General features: G+C 35.6%; 1 non-coding gene across 1 annotated transcript; it reads left to right on the top strand.

Moving 5' to 3' along the window:
• The first annotated feature begins 8,014 nt into the window (after window positions 1-8,014).
• Window positions 8,015-8,125, top strand: LOC124889160. The gene has a single exon (XR_007047772.1). It is a non-coding gene; the product is annotated as a small nucleolar RNA R71 (small nucleolar RNA).
• Window positions 8,126-8,518: the final 393 nt, after the last annotated feature.

Raw genomic sequence — 8,518 nt, 5'->3', positions numbered from 1 at the left:
ATCCCAATTCTTAGGTTGCGAACATAGTACCTGAGACATTTTTCTCCACTATTTTGCTCTATTTTCTGCAAGGCTTCCACACTTCTCAAACTTGGTTTTCCCCTGTTTTTGTCTTCTAATCCTCTTTAAAGTACCTAAAAACACCAAAATTACATGAATTATTAAAAAATAAATCCTGTAAACATAAAAATGATGGGTTACCTCCCATAAAGCATTTGGTTAAATGTCGTGGCATGACGCTTCTCTGATCCTCATTTGTGTCTCCACTTAGAGGATTTAAAATTTCTGCCCCTCTTTTGGTCATTGAATCCCCAAGGTTCTTGGGCCAAAAGTAATGGCACATTGATGCATGCTCGATCGTACCACTTTGAAGACTTGAACTGTTTTCCTATTTTGGCATCAAACTTCCATGTGGGTTCGTTGGGCAATTGTGAGAGCGTTGGAAGGACACTACTTGTACATCGGTCTTTAAGCTTCTTGGCCTTAATATTGGGGCTTTACCATGCCTATTTGGATGGTCAAACTCCAAAATATAAGGAAATTGCTCCTTCTCCCCAATATTTATCACGTGCTTAGGTGGATTGACTTTTATCAAATCCACCAAGCATAATGTTGAAAAGTGGATAGAATGGGTTTTTTCCCTTAATTTCAGAGTTGTATTCTATTGGTCATCCTCACCTTGAAATGGGCTAAATTTTCATAAGGAATTTTCTTGATTTCTTCTATCGACTCTAGCACTATTTCCTTTATTCTTGAATCTTCAACCATATTGAGCTCGGTTGTTTGGGAAATAACTAAGGATATTCAATGTCAAGCTCGTTTAGAAACGTGGACATGATCATAGTATTAAAATAATTGACCTCCATGCTCATGTCTTCTATCTTCTTGTTTTCCTTGTTACATGGCCCCATGGATTTATGCATGTCATCTATGTTATGCTCCATTGATTTCACTTGATCCAAGATAAGTTTAAGCATTGCTACAATAACAATAGTTTTCACGGTTCGTTCTTCCCTTTTCTTCTCATGAGATCTATAAAAATCATGAGAAGAACTAGCAACCAAGTTAGTATAACGAGGAAAGGGCATTTGGACAATCACTCCAATTTCCTTCATGATCCATACTCCCTATAAAATTGAGATGGTGCACACATCTCTATTTGGGAAGCATATCTACAATCTTGACAAAAGTAAGGTCCATTACAATATGGACATGGATTGTCATGATAGGATTTTCAACCACCGATCTCACGTTTATTCCAAGATGCCATAGTAATAAGTAAACAAAAATAAAAATCTACCTAAGACAAGAAACAACAGAAAATAACAGATAAATATTTACAAGTTTGAACCAAAGCAAGTAATCTAAAATTCCAAACTAACTTAAAATGCCAACTTATTCCCCAACAACGGTGCCATTTTTGATAATTCTCAACTTACACATCAATTTAAGTGCAAGACGATCGTCGTTAATATATTTACCCAACTAAGAGTCAGGGTCAAATCCATGAGAAACAATGTGAGTGGCGATTGAGTAGGTTCGGAATTAAAGTTATTAACTAAATTCAAAGATATGGTACAATGTGGTTTTTTCAGGGGTTTTCAATCTTATCAAATATGAAGGCAACTCTTGGGATTCTAGGGGACTAATTCGAGACTAAAAATAATTAGAGCGTGAGCAATTAAGAACATTTCTTGGGGTTATATTTTCCTAGGGGCAACCTATGCATGAGAAGATGATGATTTGGTGCAAATTCTAGCGCTGATGATATAGTAGACTAGGTTTAAAGTCCTTGAAGCGAGTTTTTCAATACAACTTCGAAGATATCACTCATTGACTCTTTTGAGTACCTAACGAGTGTATCAATTAAAGTGACCTAATACCTCAATTGGATATCCTTATTTCTAGGGTGATACCCATGGTATAGTCAACCTCATAATCACCCATACGTCTAAGATAATGCGAATTAGCTAACTATGCCAATAAATTGTCCACTATTTCCTTGGTTCCCATATCCCTGCTATGATGATGATATGGGTTCCAAAAGTTTACCCAAACCCATCTTTCAAGGATTGTATGAGCTTTCTAGAGTTGGAATTTTCACCCATCAAACCTATTTTGGGTGTTAGGGGCTTTCACCCATAAATCCCAACTAATCAACCCAAGAAATAGTAAAACCCATTATCAACAAACTAAAATCTACACAAATACACAAAAACCCATATACTTGCACCCTACTTAAACATAACCCTAAGAGGAAGGGCTAGCAACTCATAAAGAAAATAAACATAAGTAAACCATGATTTCCCTTAAGTAGATTCATTAAAGATAAAAGAATGCAAACCAAACTTTAAATATCCACAAATACTCAATGGATTTGGCTAGTCCTTTACTTGAAGGTACTCTAATTTCTCTGTAGTTCCAAATTAGTACAAATTAGGAACCAAGCTCTAAGAAATTGCAAAAAATCTAAACTAAGGATAGATGGTAAGGTTGAGGATTAATGGATCCCCCTACAATAAAGGATTTTGAGAATTAAATAGGATTTGGGGTCAGGTGATCAAAATAGCGTGTTTGCCCTTAGTCAATTTTCTGCTCTCACGTGATCACAAAAAATTAATCGCAATCACACTTACTGCGATCGTGGTAAGTCCATCGCAATCGTAGTTGGTTGCTAGCTTGACTGGGCACAATTGTGGGTTGACGCTTGCAATCGCGATAACTTAGGGATAGATCCTAATCTTGATTCATGATACCACCCAAGCGCACACGCAAATATTCGTGGTCTGATCAAGTAGTAAAGTGGCCTTCAAGAAGCCAAGTATCGATCCCACAGAGACTTGATTTAGCAATAATTCAATTTCACTTCATAATTTAGATTCAATTGATGCGAGAGTAACAAAAAAGAGTTTAGAATTTGTAAGTAAAGTAAACAATTCGGAAAGTTAAGATCTTGTAACAATCAATGGGAGAAAACCCAGGGTTAAAGCACTTTGACAATCATACTATGTCTTGAATTTCATTCATTAACTCGTTTATCTTGGTTGTAGGTTCGTAGGATTAATTGCATTGTTATGGTCTCTCGACCTCTAACTATTTATCTAATTTAGATATAACAACTACATCGTTAAGCGAGGATGCAATAATTCAATTAAATGTTTTAAAGTTGTTATCCTATGTTTGAATCAAGTAAATCTCCTAAGTACATCCATGTCCTAGTGCTAAGTTCAATTCTTTATTTTATAAAAGAATAAGAACCCAAACTTTGTTCATCTCCTTATTCTATCGCCTATTCTCTCTTTCAAGATCGAAAGGTAGACAATTGATGTAATCTAAGGGTCGTAAATCCTCAAAATAGTTAAATAAAAAATGAACACACAACTATTATTGATAAGCAAAATTAATGAACTTTATTCAAAACAGAAGTAATCATGTCTTTGGCTTTAGCCCCGGAAAAGGGCATTTAGACACGCATAGTCATAATCATAATCACAAAATAGTAATTAACGACTAAAAACATAAATGAACTAAATTAAAATAATAAAAACCTAATGAAGAAGTTGTAGTAGCCCTTTGCTTGCCACAATATGCTAAAGATGTGTAAAATCGTGATACAACATATATTTATAGTATAGGAGCAAGCCCTTTCCGTGTTGGACAAGAAAACCTTCAGTTATTGAGCCCTCTACTAGGTGGGGAAGTGCCCTGGGTAGAGCCCCGCTCCAGGTGGGGCGTTGCCTCAATATCGCCCTACCTCTCTAGCATTTATTGTTCAGAATTTTTCTAAGGCAAAGGAGCACTGAAATAAGCCCGTGTCATGGGCTAATCGCCTCTAGGACCACCACGCGCTATATGGTTACTATTTTGGGCCTCTTATGAATGCATTTATATTTTTATCACGTCCATTGGCCACTTCTATAGGTAAAACGCACCCAAGACATTCCAGGGGTCCAAAAGTGCTTCAATCAGCGTATTGTACCATCGTTGAGCCATTCTGAGCCTTTTTGAGTTGTTACCACTTGATTTAAAGCTTTTATATTCTTCCTATATCATCATTATCTATTAAACAAAAATCATATAACATTAAACACAATAATTTAAAGCTCAAAACAATACAACATCCAACACGACAAACTAGAAACACGAGCTAAGTATAGGCTAATTTCACTTTGATCTGTAACTCATTATTTTGACCCTTGACTTGATCCAATTGAACCTTGAGAATTATAAAAAGTTTTTTCACTTTTAATTACACATAAAAACCATTTGGACACTTTAAACATAGTAGAATCCACCGGAATCAACTAGACAAGCACCTAAGTCAAGCTAGTAACACTAGTTTTCCGAGTTGAACTCTAAATGAATATTTTAGGTACAAACTTGTATGAAACTCACTTTGAACATCATAAACACATGATTTAAAACTTTGATACACATTTATCTCATTATCAACCCATATATCACATGAATTATCCTCAAAATAAGGCTAAAAAGGCTAGAGTAGTGATGCTAGAATGCATAAATACACCCAACATCATCACCCCACACTTAAAGCCTTGTTCGTCCTCGAAAAAATCTTCACTATAAGTATCATGATCTGGAGATTCTACACTTCTGCTAAATGCAAGAAACTCAAGCTAGTACTACCATGACTACACGGCATGCAAGTTTCTATACTAAGCATGTTACAAACACAATTGAAAGCTCATGAACACTACTCCAAAACATCCTAGCCTCGAGAATTGATTCACCTAGTTGTAAAACTCATGCTTATAATTCAATTAAGAAAATCATACAAATCACCCATATTTATCAAACATGTGCCCCTCACAATAAGAGAGTTACCATAATCACTCATAATTAAGCAATTCATAACATGATGGGTACAAGAATCAAATTATGCTCACTCTTACAAAGAATTCACAAGTTACACACAAATGAACCATAGGCTTTCCCTTAGTGTAATGCTCCACTAATAGTCGAATGTAAAGCTTAAGATCAATTAGGAATTTTTGGGCTGTAATATAGGCTAAGGAGAGGGTAGGAACTATTTAGGAATAGTGACTAACCTATCTAAGTGCTTTAATACACTACATTATACATTTAAAATAACTCTCCAACAACCAAAATACACTTATTCATTCATCCATACCTTTTGTTTTTGCCCCAACTCTTTTAGGCATTTTTACAAACACTTGGTGGGCATATTGTTTATTCCTTCAATATTCAATTTTTCTCATTCTGTAAAATCATGAGAATATTTATAAAACTATTTATATCAATCCCAACCACCATACATCAATTATAAACACCAATAACTATTACCTTGGGGCATTACTTTCACCTTTCTCTTTTTCAATTTCTCAAACTCCTTTTCAATTATTTCTTTTTTTTTATTAAAGCACTTAAGAGATTTTTGGATCAAATTATGGTCTATCAAAGAAGGGGATTAGGTTACATATGAAGCTACCAAAGAAAAGGATAAAGGCCCAATGGGGTTTAACTAAGATAATGCACAATGGGTAGGACAAATAGAAGGAATAGAATAAGGCTATCAAAGAAATGCCTAAATCATCTCCTAAACCCACACTCTTTATTTTGCTTTAAACACACACATGGGCAATTTCTAGACATCACATTCAATAAAGAATATACAAATACCTCACATCACATATGACACTTACTCAACTCAATAGGATCTTCATAGACTCCCAACCAAATAATAGCATGAATTCAAAATGAAGACAACATGAACAAGAGTCATAAACTTGAGTCTAGGAGTCTAAAAAATAGCAATTCACTTAATCAACATGCTTTTAAAAAAAAAAAACCACTTGCATCATGTACTCAAAAAATAGCACCAACAAGAATATCTCACACAAAAAATTTTAAATTGAGCCAAAATTTTGGAATTTCCCCACCACACACTTAAAAATCTACTTTATCCTCAAAGTAAATTTTAAAGGTAAGAGATAGAAATACTTCCTGAGTCCTCTAGGACTAGCTAGTAGCATCTTTTTGCATAAAGGAGATCCATGGGACCCCACACTCAGTCTTTGCCATGCCTCAAGCTTAAGTTTATGGTACTCAGACTTCTCATTAACCTGTGACTCAACCAAAAACAACAACTACATAAAATAAAAATAAAAAAAATAAAAGAAAACATACCTAATTAACTTTGGTTGCCTCTCAAGAAGCGCCTGATTTAGTGTCGCAACACGACCCAACTCAACTCAATCATATTCCTTCACCCTTTTACTCCTTTTTGGGAGCCATTTTTTCTTTCATTTCTGACCTCTTTAGTTTGAACTCTCAAGGTCAACATCTCTCTTTTCTTTAACCTTCATCATGTAGGGAAATGGTGGTTTCATCTTAAGTCACTCAATCAGGTAGTCGAAAGAGGTCTTTTGTGGCTTAAATACCTCACACTCATCTCTTTCAATCATATTAATTATGCATAAATCTTTATATTTGGGATTTTCAATGGGTTCTTTATAAACATCAAATACCATATTTTAATCCTCTACCCTCGTCTTGAGCGTGCCTTCTGGAACATCAATTAGCGCTCCTCTAGTTACTAAAAATGGATGCCCTAAAATAATTGGTACCTATTCATCTGCCTCAAAATCAAGAACAATAACGTCAGCAGGAATAATAAATTTACCAACCTTAATGAGGAAATCTTCAATTATTCCTTCTGGATATGCCATGGAATCGTCTGCTAGCTTCAAAACCATGATGGTAGATCTAGCCTTTCCCAAGCCTAATTTTTCAAATAGAGATAGGGGTATCAAATTTATACTTTCCCCTAAATGACTCAAGGGATGGACCTCTTTGCTACCAATTTGAATAGGGATAGCAAATTTCCCCTGATCTTTCAATTTCTTTGGGATTTTCTATGTCATTACTACACTACACTCTTTAGTGAGTGTTTTTTCTCCTATATCTTGCAATTTCACCTTATTCCCAACCACATCTCTCAAGTACTTTACATACTTAGGCATACTCTACAAAATATCTAAAAGAGGTAAATTAATATGCAGCTCTCTAAATGTGTCAAAGAAATTTTTGAACATTGCATCCTCCTTCGCTTTTATTTGCCTTTGAGGGAAGGGTAGTGGCAGCCTCTTCTTCTCTTCTTATACAACCACTTTTTCCTTTAAGTACTCAGACTTTCTTAAATTTTCAACAACTCTATCATTTACCTGTTGGGTCACCATATTAGCATCTATCTCCTAGTTGCCTTTGGTGGTTCTCCATGAAGGTGTTTACCAATCTTCAAGGTGATTGCCATGACTTGCTTTAGATTTTCTATATCAACTGGAAAACTACCTTATGGCCTAGTATTTAATGCTTGTTGTAACTTCCTAATCTATAACTCTAAGCTTCTCTGGGCCATTTTCTGATTTTGCAATTCAGCCTGTTGATTTTTCATATCCGCCAATAGTTGTGCTTGCCTAACTACAAGTTGCTTCAGTATCTCTTCCATGTTTCTATTTGATTGAATTCGTTGGACCTGTGACTATGGGGCGTTTTATGACTTATTTGGTGGTTGAGTTTGCCAATTCATGTTGTGGGAATTACCATAATTCAGCCTTTGAGTATTACCTACATACATCACAAATTCTTAATTTGAAGCACACATGGCTATTGAATGGCTATTATTTTTGCATACCTCACACCATCCTGCAGCTTATTGGATCGCATTGACTGTGGCTGCAGGTTGTGCTGCTCCAAGCTTTATGCTACTGAATAATGTGTTGATCAAATTTTGTAGTGCAGAAACCTGTACTAATAAGGCTGTGAATTAGTCCACCTCCAATACACCCATAATTCTTTTTGTGGAACTTCTAAAATCTGAATGCCAATTTGGATTTCCTTGTGCTATGTGGTTCAGCAATGTGTACAGCTCATCATAAGTCAATTCCAGTGCTTGAACACCTGCGGTTGAATTTAGTAAAATCATTATACTGTGATCAAGAGCTTCTACAAAAGTATGAACAAGTACCTCATTAGACTATTGGTGATGTGGACACTCCCAGAGAAGAGCCTTGAAGCATTCCCATGCATGATAGAGGTTTTCATTACACTTTTATTTGAAGCTCACTATCTCACTGTGAAGTCTCGCAGTCTTACCTGATGGAAAGAATTTGATGACAAACTTTCTAGTTAAGTCATCCCATGAAGTAATTGAATTGGTCGGCTCTACATTCAACTACCTTTTAGCTTCCCCTAAAAATGAATGGGGAAATAGTTTTAGCCTCACATAAGCTGGAGTCACCCTAATCTGAGTGAATGTATCAGTAAGATAAATGAAGGTCTGTAAGTGGACTTATGGATCCTCATGTGAAAGCCTTGCAAACTATCCACTGATAATAAGAACCTACATCATATTGTGTTTTAACTCAAAATCCCCCCAGCTGTCATTCTTTGAATTGGGGAAGTCAAGTTCATTGGAAGTGGGACTGGCACTTCCCAAACCTTCCTATCAGCTTCTTGTTGTTCAGCTATAGGAACA

The sequence above is a fragment of the Capsicum annuum genome, chromosome 11, assembly GCF_002878395.1.
Source record: "Capsicum annuum cultivar UCD-10X-F1 chromosome 11, UCD10Xv1.1, whole genome shotgun sequence".
In the NCBI taxonomy this organism is placed as follows: Eukaryota; Viridiplantae; Streptophyta; class Magnoliopsida; order Solanales; family Solanaceae; genus Capsicum; species Capsicum annuum.
Note: the sequence above shows the minus strand (reverse complement) of the source record. Positions and strands in the feature narration are given on the sequence as shown.